Source organism: Thermobia domestica, chromosome 2, assembly GCF_964235325.1.
Source record: "Thermobia domestica chromosome 2, izTheDome1.hap1.1, whole genome shotgun sequence".
NCBI lineage: Eukaryota > Metazoa > Arthropoda > Insecta > Zygentoma > Lepismatidae > Thermobia > Thermobia domestica.
In genome coordinates this window covers 228,289,383-228,305,478 of record NC_137455.1, presented here as the reverse complement: position 1 = coordinate 228,305,478, position 16,096 = coordinate 228,289,383, and the positions used below count along the sequence as shown (strand labels likewise).

The 16,096-nt window shown below is 37.5% G+C and overlaps 1 protein-coding gene across 4 annotated transcripts in view; it reads left to right on the top strand.

The window, feature by feature from the left end:
- LOC145678394 (uncharacterized) overlaps positions 1-16,096 on the top strand; it is a 213,803-nt gene that overhangs the window by 118,327 nt on the left and 79,380 nt on the right. For all 4 annotated transcript variants that reach the window (XM_081748474.1, XM_081748475.1, XM_081748477.1 and 1 more), the window contains exon 2: positions 11,903-12,079. The gene's annotated coding sequence lies outside the window, so the exon portion shown is untranslated. The remainder of the gene's footprint in view (positions 1-11,902; positions 12,080-16,096) is intronic.

The following is a 16,096-nucleotide window of genomic DNA, read 5'->3' as shown; positions in this document are numbered from 1 at the left end:
GATGACGTTGCATTATTATGTTCTGGCGTGTACAATTGCACCATGATAAACAACGTTGCCAGATGTTTTTGTTCTAAACAGTTCCGGCTAGTGCATACCTGTATTGATAAACAGTTTATTTGTGATCAAATGGACATTGAGTTTCCACCAATTGATATTGCATTAGACCTTAAAAGACTGCAACTGGAATTAAAATTATATGCTAAAGACAAACTAGTGCAAGAAGTTCAAAATACATTGTATCGACAATATCCAGAACCACTATCTGGTATGGATGTATGTGGAGTGTAATAAAATGATCCATTTCAATGAATTGTGTTTTTTCATTTCAAGTACAACCCCAGGTTCTGACGTGTACTATTGCACCACAATGTTGTCAAAGGTTTTTGTTCTAAACAGTTCCGGTTCTTTACTAATAAGTGCACAAACTTTTAAAAATGTCAACTCAAACTTTGAAACAAAAATTTCAAACAAAAATCTTTGAAACAAAATTTTGAAACGAAAAAAATTCAAACAAAAAATTTCAAACCAAAAAAAATTCAAACAAAATTTTGAAGCGAAAAAAAATTTCAAACAAAATTTTGAAACAAAAAATTTGGAAACGAAAAATTTTAAACAAAAAATTTTAAACAAAATTTTCGAACAAAAATTTTCAAACAAAAAATTTCAAACGAAAAAAATTTCAAACAAAAATTTCAAACGAAAAAATCTCAAACAAAATTTTGAAACAAAAAAATTTGGAAACGAAAAAATTTTCAAACAAAAAATTTCAAGCAAAAAAATTTCAAACTAAAAAAATTTTACGTTTCACGGTTAACCGTCAAACTTTATCCGGTTTTTAACTATTCGATTAACAAATAAACGGTTTTGATCATATTTATCAGTGAGTGCAAAATGTTGAACGAAACCAAGATTTTTAAATGTTAAACAAAACTTAAAACTGAATACAGCAAAGATTTGAAAATCATCAACCAATCAGATTGCACGAAAGATAGTGATCAACCAATCAGATTGCAGGAAAGATAGTGATCAACCAATCAAATTGCATTAACAATAACTTTGCCAGTGTTGTAGCATGTATTGCCTTTCGTCTATGAGTCATAAGATTCAATAAGGTTAGCTATCAGATTTCAAATCAATCACCACCAATGATCTTAGACTATGAGCTGTGACTAAAGTTCAATGTATTGTTTCAAATTTCGCACCTTATGTTAAAATTCTGTTTATCACCATTCCCAAATTTAAAGAATACTTCTCTTGATATACCTAAGTCTTAGAGTTAATCATATCATTATATGTTCAATAATGTCAATAATGTCCGTCAATTGTTTACCTGAGTAGAACCAACTGTTTTCTAGAAGTGTGTGTGTACTCAAACTTAAGAAGTACCACAACAAAGGAAATGAATCCCTGTACACTACCTCATCAAGGACAATCACGTGGTACAACGTCTTGCTTACGTTTATATTTGGCGGGAATAATCAAAACCAATGACGCAATTCTCAAATTATCCTACAAAGTTTCAATGTTCCAATGTCCTGGACTCCTAATTCCATCATAGGTCAATAACTGATTACGTGATCATACTCATATTTCACAATGATTTACCCAATGAATGAGATACTATCCAATTTTAAGAACCATTACCAATTATTGATATGACAATAAGAAATGTACCCCTCCCAAAATTTAAGATTGGTACACAAATACACCTGTGTGTTATGAAAAAGTAATAAATCCTGTACTTATTCAATAATAAAGCCGGTCAATAACCTTTAAATTTTGAATATTTGGCCATAAGAGGAACACCAACATCTACAATGGGTCCTAGAAAAAGGTTTACCGAATTTTGTTATTTGATAATTCCCCAAATTTAAAAGGGAACATAAACATATAAAGGTAATAAACCTCTGTACATACCCATATAACATGTACCCATGAAAGAGAAACGAGGTAAACCACCCAAATTTATCATAATACATGTTAGGGTCCAGTACTATAATACCAAATATATAAAATGAGCAATTTCTAAAATTTAAGGGATGGGCCAAGGTACCCCTAACAAATTTTAAAGGGGTGCACAAATGTACCTATGTCTTATGATAGGGAATAGACCCCTATACATAACCATATAAACATATAAGGTAATAGGACCTCATCCAAGAGATAAATTGGGTCAAAATGTCAAACACGTGGTACAACGTATTGCTTACGTTTATATTTTGGCAATTTCGTACCCATGAAAGTGGACGATGTGGACCATCCAAATTTATCATGATACATATTAAGGTCCTGTACTATAATACCGAATGCTTAAATCAAAAAAATTCCAAAATTTAAGGGGCGGGCCAAGGTACGTACCTCTCCTAAAATTGAAAGGGATGCACCAATGTACCTATGTCTTATGATAGGAAATGAACACCTATACATTACAATATAACCATATAAGGTAATAGGACCTCATCCAAGGAGATAAATTAGGTCAAAAACCAAACACGTGGTACAACGTATTGCTTACGTTTATATTTTGGCAATTTTGTACCCCTAAAAAGGGAACGAGGTGGACCACCCAAATTTATAGTGATCCATATTAGGGTCCTATACTGTAATACCAAATGTTTAAATTGAACAATTTCCAAAATTAAAGGGGTGGGCGAAGGTACCTCTCCCAAAAATTTAAAGGCGTGCAAAAATGTACCTATGTCTTATGATAGGAAATGGACCCCTATACATGACCATATAACCATATAAGGTAATAGGACCTCATCCAAGGGAATAAATTAAATCAAAAACCAAACACGTGGTTGTACCTAAATTTGGCAATTTCGTACCCATGAAAGGGAACGAGATGAACCATCCAAATTTATCATGATACATAATGAGGTCCTGTACTATAATACCAAATGCTTAAATTGGAGAATTTCTGAAATTGAAGGGGTGGGCCAGGGTACCCCTCCCGGGGTGCACCAATGTACCTATGTCTTATGATAGGGAATGAACACCTATACATGACCATATAACCATATAAGGTAATAGGACCTCATCCAAGGAGATAAATTAGGTTAAAAACCAAACACGTGGTTGTACTAAAATTTGGCAATTTTGTACCCCTAAAAGGGAACGAGGTGGACCACCCAAATTTATAGTGATCCATATTAGCGTCCTATACTATAATACCAAATGTTTAAATTGGGCAATTTCTAAAAATGAAGGGGTGGGCCAAGGTACCCCTACCAAAAATTTAAAGGGGTGCATTAATATACCCATGTCTTATGAAAGGTAATGGACCCCTGTATACGCCCATATAACCATATAGGATAATAACACCTCATCAAAGGGATAACTTAGGTCGAAACCAAACACGTGGTACAACGTATTACTTACGTTTATATTTTGGCAATTGTGTACCCCTAGAAGGGAATGAGGTGGACCACCCAAATTTATCATGATACATATTAGGGTCCGGTACTATAATACCAAATGTTTAAATTGGGCAATTTCCAAAATTTAAGGGGTGGGCCAACGTACCCCCTCCCAAATTTTTCAAGGGGTGCATTAATATACCCATGTCTTATGAAAGGTAATGGACCCCTGTATACGCCCATATAACTATATAGGGTAATAATACCTCATCAAAGGGGATAAATTAGGTCAAAAACCCCCGAAATTTAAATTTTTGGCAATTTTTTACCCATAAAAGGGAACGACATAGACACCCAATACTGATAGAGGTACATACTATGGTCCTAGGCTACCACACCCAATTTTTAAATTTGGCAATTTCCAAAATTTAAGGGGGGTGGTCCTACGTACCCCTGCCAAAATTTAGGGGGTGGGCCAAGGTACCCCTGCCAAAATTTAGAGGGGGTGGTCCTAAGTACCCCTAGGTCATTGACCCCGGGCCAAGGTCATTGACCTTTGACCTATGACGTCACAAAAATTTTTGCTGACTCAGTTGCATATACGCGGACCACTACTACTCCTACAAATGAATGTAACTTTTGAAATAGACTTCTTTAGTTTGTATTTTTACTTACTTTTTACAAAATTCTAACAGAATATAGAATTTACTTCTTGTTATTCTTTTATGTTACATTTCCAAAGTCATACAATTACAATCAAGTGACTTGTAACGCTTTGCATTTACAAAAAATATAATTTTACAAGAAAATTGATTTCAGAATTGGAAGAAAGTTTTCATCAGGTTTTCTGTATGTCATTTTTTTAATGATATAATTTTTATGCGAGACGGATGTATTACAGATTTCCTTGATGTGATGAACAATCCTTTTGTAAAAACTATGAATTCCGAAAAGCGAACTGGAAGTTATGAATTAGTTTATAACAATGCATATAACTGTTGAAAATATCTTGTAGAAAATTTTCACTGGTTAAAAACACTATTAGCTCTAAAGTTAATAGTTTTAGCGTTTTCGCCTTCGCCTAAATAACCCTTATTTGTATGATATACACAGCGACACCTGGTTCAGCACGCACAATTTTGAAAACAATCAAAATGTGTAACGGTAGTATCTGTTTGTGTTATGTGTATGTAATAGAGACTAGTAAATACAATGTAACTATCTCTCTAAATACGAGTCACTGACTCTTAGAATTAAGTTTACACTATGTAAGTATTTTTCTGCTTTTTAGTTCATTTTATGTGAGCTGGATTGAGTATAGAGGAAATATATTATTTGTATAGAACTAATCGAGTCAAAATACGGTTTGACCTGGGCAAAATTGCAACCTTTAGTTTTACACATGTATTTTGTTTAGGTACTTCACGTGATGAAAATATCCAAAATCCGACAAAATCGGACCACGGGAACACCCCCAAAAAACGGTTTCAAAATGGCGGACTATGGTTTTTCGAAAAAATCGTAGACCTTTACGTTGGCGGCTCTAGTAGCCCTCCTAATTGACACAGATACATGAATGATACCTCGTTGGAACGCTCATATACCACAAATTCCAACGAAGTGACTTTTTTACCCATCATGCCCAACCTGTAGAAGAAGAAGAAGAAAAGAAGAAAGTCGATTTTTTGTTTTTTTTTTAAATTGATATTTTTGGACGCTGGCAACACTGTACGTCTTCATACGCCGGCAGAAAAATTCCCACGCGTAGGCCAGACATTGGTAACAATAATATTAAAAAAATGTAGTACGTAGGTTCAACAGTAAGGGAGATAAAAATTCGGAACCGCGGACCAAGGAGGGTCACTCTGTATATTTTTACTGTGGTCTAACTTCTGTTTCTTGGATCTAGCATCCTCCCTAATTGTCACAGAGACATGAAGAATACCGCGTTTTAAAGCTTATGGAACCCCCTTGACAACGACGTATCGTTTGTGCCCTCTGTGCCCAACCTGTAGAAAAAAAGAAGAAGAAACCTTGAAAAAATTGGGAAAATTTACACTTTTACCTTTCTTGGGCTCTGGGAACCCTGATAGTCGTTCTACGCATGAAAAAATCTTGTTTCTTTCTTTAAATCAAAGGTCGCTTTAATATACGTACTATACATAAAACAAAAATATTCTTGATCAAAAGAATGGGAATAACGAAAGACTTTGGGAGGCAAATTACACATCTACATCGTCATTGCCTACGCTAACACTGTCCTCACCATATTCATTTAAAAAGTTGAAACATTCGGTTTCCTGGCACACACCACAAGCAATAGCAAATAGAAGGTCATACCATAATACAGTGTACAAGATAATTCGTTTTATAGAAACATAACACCTATATGTAAAGTAAAAATATTCTAAAGCAAAAGAATGGAAAGACGAAAAACTTTGGGAGGCAAATTACAAATCTACATCGTCATCGCCTACGCTAACACCGTCCTCACTATATTCATTTAAACAGTTAAAACATTCAGTTTCTTTGCACACACCACAAGCAATAGCACATGGAAGGCCATGCTTTCTGCAAGTACAATACGTTCTTTCACACCCGGTAGCACAGTTGCAATGAACAATGGTGAGCAAATTCCATACCCATCAAACACGATGGTTGATGTGCCATATTTACGAACCGTATACTCAGCAAATGATGCAGCGATATTGTTGTACGAACTGCCTTTACACCATGGTAGTCTATGTAACAGAGATCCTCCGTCTAAGGCATACAGAATATTGTCTGGCTCCGTTTCCTCAAACTGTGCGGTCTGCTGCTTGCTGAACTCTAGTATCGCATGGGCCAGTGGGGCTTTGTCTGCCTTACGCATCATGCTGGGTGACTCAAATAAAGCTGGTGGGTAGGCACATAATTCATGCGTTAAGGTCTCCTCTAAAGATGTGCTGCCTGCATTAGCGACAACTAAAAGTCTTTGAAACAAAAGATTCGAATCGACGGAGATATCGCTGCTGATTTTAACACTACTCGGGGATGCTAGAGTTTTGACTATCTGCACGTTTCCACTTCACAGTGAACATGTCTTTGCCAGATAGTTTCTTCGCAAGCTCTTCCCCAACTGAAAATAAATGATGGACGTTGACCGAGGAATCCGCTGTGATGTGAGTGGCAATGTTTCTCAACAATTTGTCTCCGTCAAATGGTGAGATGGGCTGCAGTCGTGCAGGAATGCGACGTGTGTCACTGATATCACGTGACATTCTTGTCGTTTCGGCTTCTTTATGTTGTTCGCTAGTGACATATGCTGTGTGAGTAAGAGTTTGCATCGCCAGATTGTACTCGGAGCATGCTGGCATTGAGAGCACCCACAAAGATCGTTGCATCTCCGACATTCCACTCCCATGGGTTAGACCTCCAGTGGATTTTAGCGATCTCATCAAAACCTGCTCTATGACTAGATCAGAGGACAACCCAGCCCAATAACGGTTGCTTCTTCTAATAACTCCGAACCCATTTTGAAAGCTTTCGTGAACTGTTGGATTAACCGATGGCAGCGTTAACATTGTTTGCAGGTACAAGCACGTCGACTTCAGATAATTGAAGTGTCCTGCTGCAGCGAACATGGGAATGTACTCTGCTATAGCATTAAGGTGATCCTCCCAGCTTCCTATTCGGTCTGCTGCCAGAAGTTTCCTTGCTGTAGCCAACATGCGCCGGTATGCAAGCCACAACTGACTTGTTTTTGATGTGTTAATAAGTTCTGACTTTCGTTCTCCTATTTTTTCTCGGGCTTCTTGAAGAAGAGGTGGAGCACTAGCTCGTTACAGTAATCTCACTCAACATCAGACTCTGGTAGAGAGAGTACGCATCGTTGATAGTTCTGTGTGTTCCGTTATCGGTCTCCAGAAAAACATTCTCCATAAGCAATGCACTTAATGCCAGGTCAACCATCATGTGCGCACGGAAGGCTCTTGCTACGGACTTGCCACTTAATATATGTACAACCGAATTTTCTCCATAAACCTCATGCAAGATTTCACGTAAGCCTGAACCTTCCATCAGGGAACCAATTGCTCCTAGAAGGTTCATTAGAGTATGAAATGAGCCCAACAGGACAACCATGTCCTTAATACTGGTGTTATGTGCTCTGTCATGCAGGATACGTGAAGCTTTCCGAAACAGTGGTTGGTCTAAGGTGATGATTGGTGTGACTTTATATTTTCTCGCAAGATTATTCAGGTACACTAAAATGGAAAAGATGCATGACATATCAGATGGATGGAGGTCAATAATCGGTAAGCAGAGAACAGTGAATTTCCCTGGATGATGAAGAGATGGATCTGCGTGAATGGCCTGCATCATTCCTGACCAGTTTGGTGTGCGTGACGGAAAATGCCAGAAAAGTTTCCACAAAATATCCAGGGAGCTTTCGTTCGGTGATGACGCTGTTACCAGTTCACAGTTGACCTTTTCAAGAATAGCCCTGGCTTCAGTGTATGCATGAATGGAAACACTGGCAAGGGACTTCACATCAGCATCAGAGACGGGCTTCCGAAGAATGGTTAGACTGGTGGTAGTGGATGGAGTAATGGCCGCCAACATTCCCATACCATGGAATGTGCCTAAACCGCTCAGCGTTTGGAGATCCTGGTCTACATTATCCGCTGCAAAGAGGAGAGTCTGATCTGCTGACATTTCGACCACACGATTACCAAATGTATTTGCAGCACAGCGTTCAAACCACTGCACTTTTGCGTATGAACAGCAAAATCCCAGGTGATGCAGCGTGTCAACCAGGTGTTTCAATCGATAGTGGTGGTGCAGCTGCACAGCAACACCTAACTGCAGAGGAGCTAATATAGCTCTTGGTCTGGCTGCTTGCATCAAACACTGGCCAATCGATGCTATTTTGGTTTCATTGTCCTTTTCGGCAAAAAGTGTGGCACAGAATAGTTGAAGGCTAGGTGGAATGTACTGAAAGGATTCCTGAATTATCAAGTCGCTAGGTGAAGGATGTGTATCACTTCCAGTTTGTAGTTTGGATTTTATGTCGCTTTTGATCAGTCGAGCTACGGTTTCTATTATTCTATTTTTTCCTTTTCTTCATCATATTCTCGTGGTAAATCACGATATGCCGGTAGAATGTGATTGGCAGTTTCTCGGCAGTTTCTGTAATGAAGTTGTTTTTTCCATTGTCACTAGAAATTATAATTTTTTCACCGACGTACTCCATTCGTTGACATTTCATGCGTCTGTCATATGCATTGTGATCAGTCCCTTCAAGAAATGTGCCCATTTTTGTAACAAGTTCTCCCACAGTTAGTTGCTCATCATCGTGCTCTTCCAAATAACTACAGATGCGCTGAAATGCTCGCATTCTCTCATCATTTGTAGGTCGGCCAGCCTGAATTTTTTTTGACACTGACTGATTATTGGTTCAGTATTGTTGAGGAATTGCTTTACCAGTTCGAAAATTGAAACTACATGATCTGTGATAGACACAATCTGCTGCATGAAGATCAGATGAGAAGTACTCAATTCGGCCTCGGACAGTTTGTGACCAGGTATCGTTTCGTTCATTGCAACACTTTAAAATGCTGTGTGGTAATGCTCGTGTTTTCACGCGCACATTTTCTGATTTCAACACGTGACGGTCATCAAATAAGACAGGCGTACCGCAAAACAGACAGTCACTGTTGCTGTTGAAGGACCCATCCGACGAGCGAGTAACTGGTTTTTGAATCGGCGATTACGTTTTTCTTTTTAGGGCAATCGCAATATATATATATTTTTTTTATCAATGTAACGTTTGCGACAAGAGACATGAACCACCATATCTGCAGCGGCGAGAATGTTACTACCGCGAGCCTTACTGGCATTGTTCACTCCTTCAGCTCCCTTTTCTTGAAGTTTGATGGGGTTATCGTCAGGATCTAAGCTTCTGCAGATGATACAAAAACGTGTAAGGGAATCAAGCATGGTTCTGCAGTGCCTATGTTCATGCAAGACTATGATATGTAGAAAAGCTTATGGAACCCCCTTTCCAACGACGTATCGTTTGTGCCCCCTGTACCCAACGATTATCAAGGTTGCCAGAGCCCAAGAAAGGTAAAAGTATAGATTTTCCCCATTTTTTCAAGGCTTCTTCTTCTTTTTCTACAGGTTGGGCACAGGGGGCACAAACGATACGTCGTTGTCAAGGGGGTTCCATAAGCTTTAAAACGCGGTATTCTTCATGTCTCTGTGACAATTAGGGAGGATGCTAGATCTAAGAAACAGAAGTTAGACCACAGTAAAAATATACAGAGTGACCCTCGGTCCGCGGTTCCGAATTTTTATCTCCCTTACTGTTGAACCTACGTACTACATTTTTTTAATATTATTGTTACCAATGTCTGGTCTACGCGTGGGAATTTTTCTGCCGGCGTATAAAGACGTACCAGCCAGCCAGCTCGTAAAGAGTGTTGCCAGCGTCCAAAAAATATCAATTTAAAAAACAAAAAATCGACTTTCTTCTTTTCTTCTTCTTCTTCTTCTACAGGTTGGGCATGATGGGTAAAAAGGTCACTTTGTTGGAATTTGTGGTATATGAGCGTTCCAACGAGGTATCATTCATGTATCTGTGTCAATTAGGAGGGCTATTAGAGCCGCCAACGTAAAGGTCTACGATTTTTTCGAAAAACCATAGTCCGCCATTTTGAAACCGTTTTTGGGGGTGTTCCCCTGGTCCGATTTTGTCGGATTTTGAATATGTTATTCAGTAGTAATTCCTGAATCGAAAACTGATTTAAAAGCTTGTGTTGCAATTTTGCCCAGGTTGAGGGTAAAATTGCTCTAGATTTCCTGGACTAAACCTAATATGAAATTCTGCTTTTTGTCTTTTTATGTCAATTTTTTTCCTTGTATCTAATATACACTATTACAATGTTGATCATTTAATTATTCTAAAAAATCCTGGTAATATATAAGAAATATGTCCAAAGGTATCGGTACTATCAGCCTTTTCAGTATCGGTGAAAAAGTGGTATCGGTACATCCCTATTTTTACTCTCGTATTAAGAGTTTGACTAAAGTGCGATATGTATTTCGTAATATGATTTATACCGAAGAGGACCAGCCACAATTTTTCCACAGGATTGTCCAAGCAAACTAGAAGAAGTCAAGGAATGATGAATAAATCTCTCTTACATCGTTTACCCCTAATGTATGGACAATCCTTTGGAAAAGTCGTGGCTAGCCTTTTTCGATATAAATCGCGGAGAACATCACCAATGTGTTATGAAAAACGGAAGTTAGTCACGTTTGTCAGATTCTTTTTACGACGCTAAAAACGACCTTGTATAGGGCTCACCATGTATAACGTGCAATTTCAATAATAATAATTATTATTATTCATAAATAATATTTAGTGACGAAATATTGAAGATAGAATTCTTTTTACGAGTAATTAATAAGCGAGACTATCCCTGAAGTAACAAATTACAAACCAAGAACTAATCCTACGAATATTGCCAGGAACCAGTGAACTATCAGAAATAGATCGGATAAGATGATCCCGTGACCCTGTCTCACAGGATTTCCACTCTCTTTCTCTCTCTCGGACTAGTCACAATGATGTTCCCAATTTCAGTGATTACTTTTTTTCCTTTAAGTAACACGTCGTATGTAAACACAAATTACACACACTTGATCAACTCGAAAAGGTTTTTTTTTTTTTTTTTTTTCTCATCATATTATAAATGTTCAATATCCAATCCACGAGTTACACGATACACATCTAGTTTATAATAAAGTTCCTGCCAAACTTTCCTAACATATCAGGGTCGATATCAGCCACAGCTGCAGTGATGCGCTCACGCGATTTAACCACAATTGTAGCAAGTGGTGGTACAAATACACGGTCTTTGATGAAATTCGGAGGAAGAAATGACGTGAGGTGAGGTCTGGGATTGTAGTGGCAGGGGTAAAAGTGGATTTGAAAAGGCACGGGAACGCATAAAGTCACGCCGTCCCCCGTGCCTCTCTTTGCCTATAGTAATTTGTTTTTAGGAGGCAGAGGGACGCCATAAATATTATTTGGAAGTGAGGGTTCATCCCCGCGTTCCCCTTCACTTTTATCTCTGCGTGGTGGACATTTCAAGCACACAGAATGTTTTCTGCTGGCCTGTAGAAGCCATATTGCTCACTTCGACTAAACCGCCTTCTGGTGGACGTCTGTGTAACTACGCCTCTGCAATAGAGTGAGGAAAATCTTTCTGAGTCATATTCCAGAAAAAAATTATATTAGCAAGAAAAACTCATTACTGTTCGAATAATAAATTAACGGAATCGGGAACATCGTGTTTACACACACTGTATATACACTGTACCTTAAATAAACGTAGGAAAGAAATAAGGAGTTGAGGAGTTGAAATGTGTGTTTGATATTTTGACAATAATGTTTTAATTGCCAATTCCTTTAATATTATATTATTTTCCTGATCGTTTTATGTAGAGTATGATGTTGAATTAAATTGTCATAATTTATTTTCTTTGGATAGTATGAAAGGCGTGATCACGGGAGCTGTTGATGCATCAAGAGTTATTTATCCATTGACGACGTTGAGATGGTATAGGATAGTTTTCATCTTCAGTAAAGGCTTCTACAGTGTTGGTGTATTCTTGACTAATGATCTGCTGAAAATCATCAATGAGCTGTACATTGGATGTTATTTAAAGTAAGTAATGCTAGTTACAAGATCTTGATTTATATTTAAATAAATCAGGCATTTTTATTTCTTAATGCACACAATGAAATATTCCTTAGAAATGTCCCTTACGGTCCTTAGAATCAAGAAATAGTTGTTGTTCAACATGTAAGTGCAACACCTGGATTCTGGGACCCTTAACTCTTCAGCACCCGTGTATATTAACATACATCGATGGGATCTCTTTAAATGACAGTAGATCAGGCCGATAGTGCTACACTGGAACAAGTTATAACTCGATTAATTTGTAAGAGTGTAGGTATCCATTTTATGTAATGTACAAAACATTTCTGCGTAGAAAGGAAAACTAATTACGGGATATTTAAGAAAATTTCCCATAAAAACATCCCTTCTCGAGATTCTTTTAGTTATTACGTGGCCACACTGCAAACTGGATGAATAGTAAAATGTATTTATATGTTCTGTTTTATGTTCAATTTGAACTGAAAATTTCGTCTTGATCCTTCAAGTAGCAGCAGAGGAAATATGTATTTTATAGCAGTGTGGAAATTGAAGTACTTCGAGGTGGGGGGGAAGTTAGTGAAGGCCTAAAATATACTTGTACTAAGAGAGTACTCTTGCAACAGTGGCGTATGCTGGTTTGATGGCTTGGGCTACCATTAACTTTATAACACCTGTACATTTATTATTATTATTATTATTATTATTATTATTATTATTATTATTATTATTATTATTATTATTATTATACTTTAGTTTCCACGTTATTATACAATCTTCAATATAAGAAAAAGAATTACGCTATCCTTTTATGTCCCTGCAGTCTATGTTAATTTCTCAACACATTCCAAAAGAAGCTTGTACTCGCAGGAAAATACCCCTGTACAATATGGGTATATATGGTTATAATTTCTCAATTCACAGTATTTTTCTCACAAAAGGCTTGAAAAATAAGTTTCTCTAATGTACATACTGTAGAAAGGATCTTGGGTATCCTCTGTGAGAGCGTCTCCATAAAGTGTGCTTATAATTGTAATTTGCGTAATCACTCGAACACCACGTTAAATTTAAGTTACAAATATGCATAACCGCAACTATAATGAATATTTATTCAAAGTAATTAACTTTCTAGTTTAAAAGAGGTGTTATATACAAGAAAGGTAGAACAGATATTTGGTAAAAACTGTCTTATATCCATTGTTCGCAGCAAAATAGCTTCCAACGGAACATAGAACTAAACCTGAGAGACTGAAACACACCTCAATCTGTTCACTGTTCAGGAGTGTTACTTTTTAGTGTTTCGGATAAACTCACTGTACCGGCGGCGTATTTAGGATTTTCTTTCGGGGAGGGCTATGCACAATACGGGGAAGAATGGGGGCAATTGCCCACCTGAGTTTAAGAGTTAATATTTTAGTCAACTGTCTACTAATTCTGGACTACGAAAAAACGTGAAACTCGTACGTCGGTGGAGGATCTTTCCTCCCAGGCAAATCTGAAATGACGCTCCTACAAACAAACGTTGAATATTTGTAGCCTCATTTCAACTTAACTGATTTCAATTTAGAAAAAAATAGAAATATTCAGTTTTAGCTGTGTAAGTTTTTACCTTAAAGAAAATGTTGAGAGAAGTTGAAGCTGAAATATACTGATTGCAGTTTTAATGGCAAGAATTGCAGACTGGTGAATCTTATGTGATATAATACACACAAAAATTCAGCAGTAAATCTAACCTTTTATTCTATTCATAGAAGAAAAAGGACGCATCTTCCTAGCCGGGGAAATTTCCCGGGCTACTTATTTCTCCCCTCTTGATTTTCTTTAATTCAAACATTTACTTTTCTTTATAACTAAACCATGTAAATATTCCTTTGCTATAATAACTAAAGTCTCGTTGTGTTGATATCCGTGCAAGTTGGTGTGGAACACTAGCTTCGCTTATTAGCTCCTTTTAGTTTTGGTGTTACTGACGACGGCCGACTCAAATCACAACCGAAAACGGTCGAAACAATGATAGGAGAAACGAAAGAAAGAACAACCAAGAAAAAGAAACAGAAGAGTAGAATGGACGAAAGATAGAAAAAAGAACACAGTTCTTACATGGAATGAAATTTGACAAATACAGTATTATTTGTGAACAAAGAGCATAAGAAAATGGAAAATCAATGAAATTCTTAGAAATGATGAGAAGGATTATTGTTGTAGCCCTACGTGGAATATGAAAAACCATCAAATTTATTTCGGAAGGGGTTTGAGCCCGATAGCCCTCCCCCTAAATACGCCACTGCACCGTACTGAAACTTCTTGGAGTAGATTTTATTTCGATACAGATTCCTTATTAGTAAGTTGAAAAACTGATGGTTTTTATTTGTATATAAATTTAATTTTTATAATTACATACGGGGTCTACCAAAATCTCCCCTAGAAAGCACAAAGGGAACGATGTTCCGGGGAAGTGTCCAAAGGTGCCTGGGATCCCCCCCTTTCCTCTTCTTCAATACCACACTGTTTTATAGTCTTCACATGGTTCATAATAATTGATTTTCATGGAAGTACAAGTATAACTTTATGTCAACGTTCCGACCATGAGTGCAACACTGGAACAAGTTATACCTCGATCGATTTGTATGAGTGTAATAATTCACCATATTGTAGCGTACTGCTATACGTCAGTATGTAGCAGACATCCTGTTTAACGAGGAGCAGTGCGTATTTTGCCAGAAACAGAACTAAAATGGGGATCACGAAAAAAGAGAAAGGATGTTTCGTGGGAAACTGTCACTGGAACAACTGAACGTACCATGAAATGAACACGTTTTCAATAGAAAGATTAATCACTACTGTTACAGATTCAAGAAGTGGATCTTATAGCAGCTGAAATTGTTCATGGACGAAACATACCTAAAGATAAATTCATTGAAAGCACGCTCTGTGCAGGTATGTCAGTAAGTGTTTTGGTTACTGAAGTAGCTTTATTGGTACTGTGAGCTGTTCTTAATCATACCAACAGATGTAAGTTTCTTCGTGGCTGCTTACGGCAAAATTGGTACATTCCAAGAGCTTAGACTTAACTCATCTCCTTTTTTTAGTATATATCTACCCTTGTAGCTTCAGGTAATACAGGCCCAAGTCTTCGGAAAACCCGTGTCATCAAATTTTTAACGCAAGATAATATTTGTTCAGCTGATTCAGGTGTACCATGGTTGATGTCAAAATAGATGGTCCCAGGTATAACAGTCAGATAATCCTCACAATCAGTACAGAATTAATAACTCTGCTCAACCGTACGGGTCACTCATCTTCATATTCACAAATATTTGAATTCGTAACAGCAATGTGTGATTGTGTTGTCGAAAGCCTCCAGCCATCAGTCTTAAAAGATTTATCTGTGTTCTTCCCCTTTTCATGGGATACTTTTCGAGGACTTGCGTATCACTTTCAGTTAAAACGGTAAATATAAACTGCATGAGAGATGAAGTAAACCTGAGCTCTTGGAATAGAGCATTCCCGCTGTGGGCGGCCACGAAGGAACTCACAAATGTTGGTTTTGATTAAGAGCAGCTCCCAGGGGCAGTAAATTAGTTTCAATAACCAAACCACTTACTGACATACTTGCACAGAATGCGCCTTCAATGAATTTATCCGTAGGTATGTTTCGTCCATGAACAATTTCAGCTCGACGATCTGGCACAAGTTGTGTTATCACATTTCAGCTGACATGAGATACACTTCTTGAATCTGTAACAGTAGTGATTGATCTTTCTATCGAATACCTGTTCCTTTAATGGCACGTTCAGCTATTCTAGTGACACATATCACTAGTTTCCCATGAAACATCCTTTCCCTTTTTTCGTGATCCCCATATTAGTTCTACTTCTGGCAAAATACGCACTGCTCCTCGTTAAACAGGATGTCTGCTACATACTGTCGTATAGCAGTATGCTCCAAATATGGTGAATTACCCACTAAGAGTGTACAATTTTCCGATACACATGATTCAGCAGACTGACTTAGCAACCGTGGTAA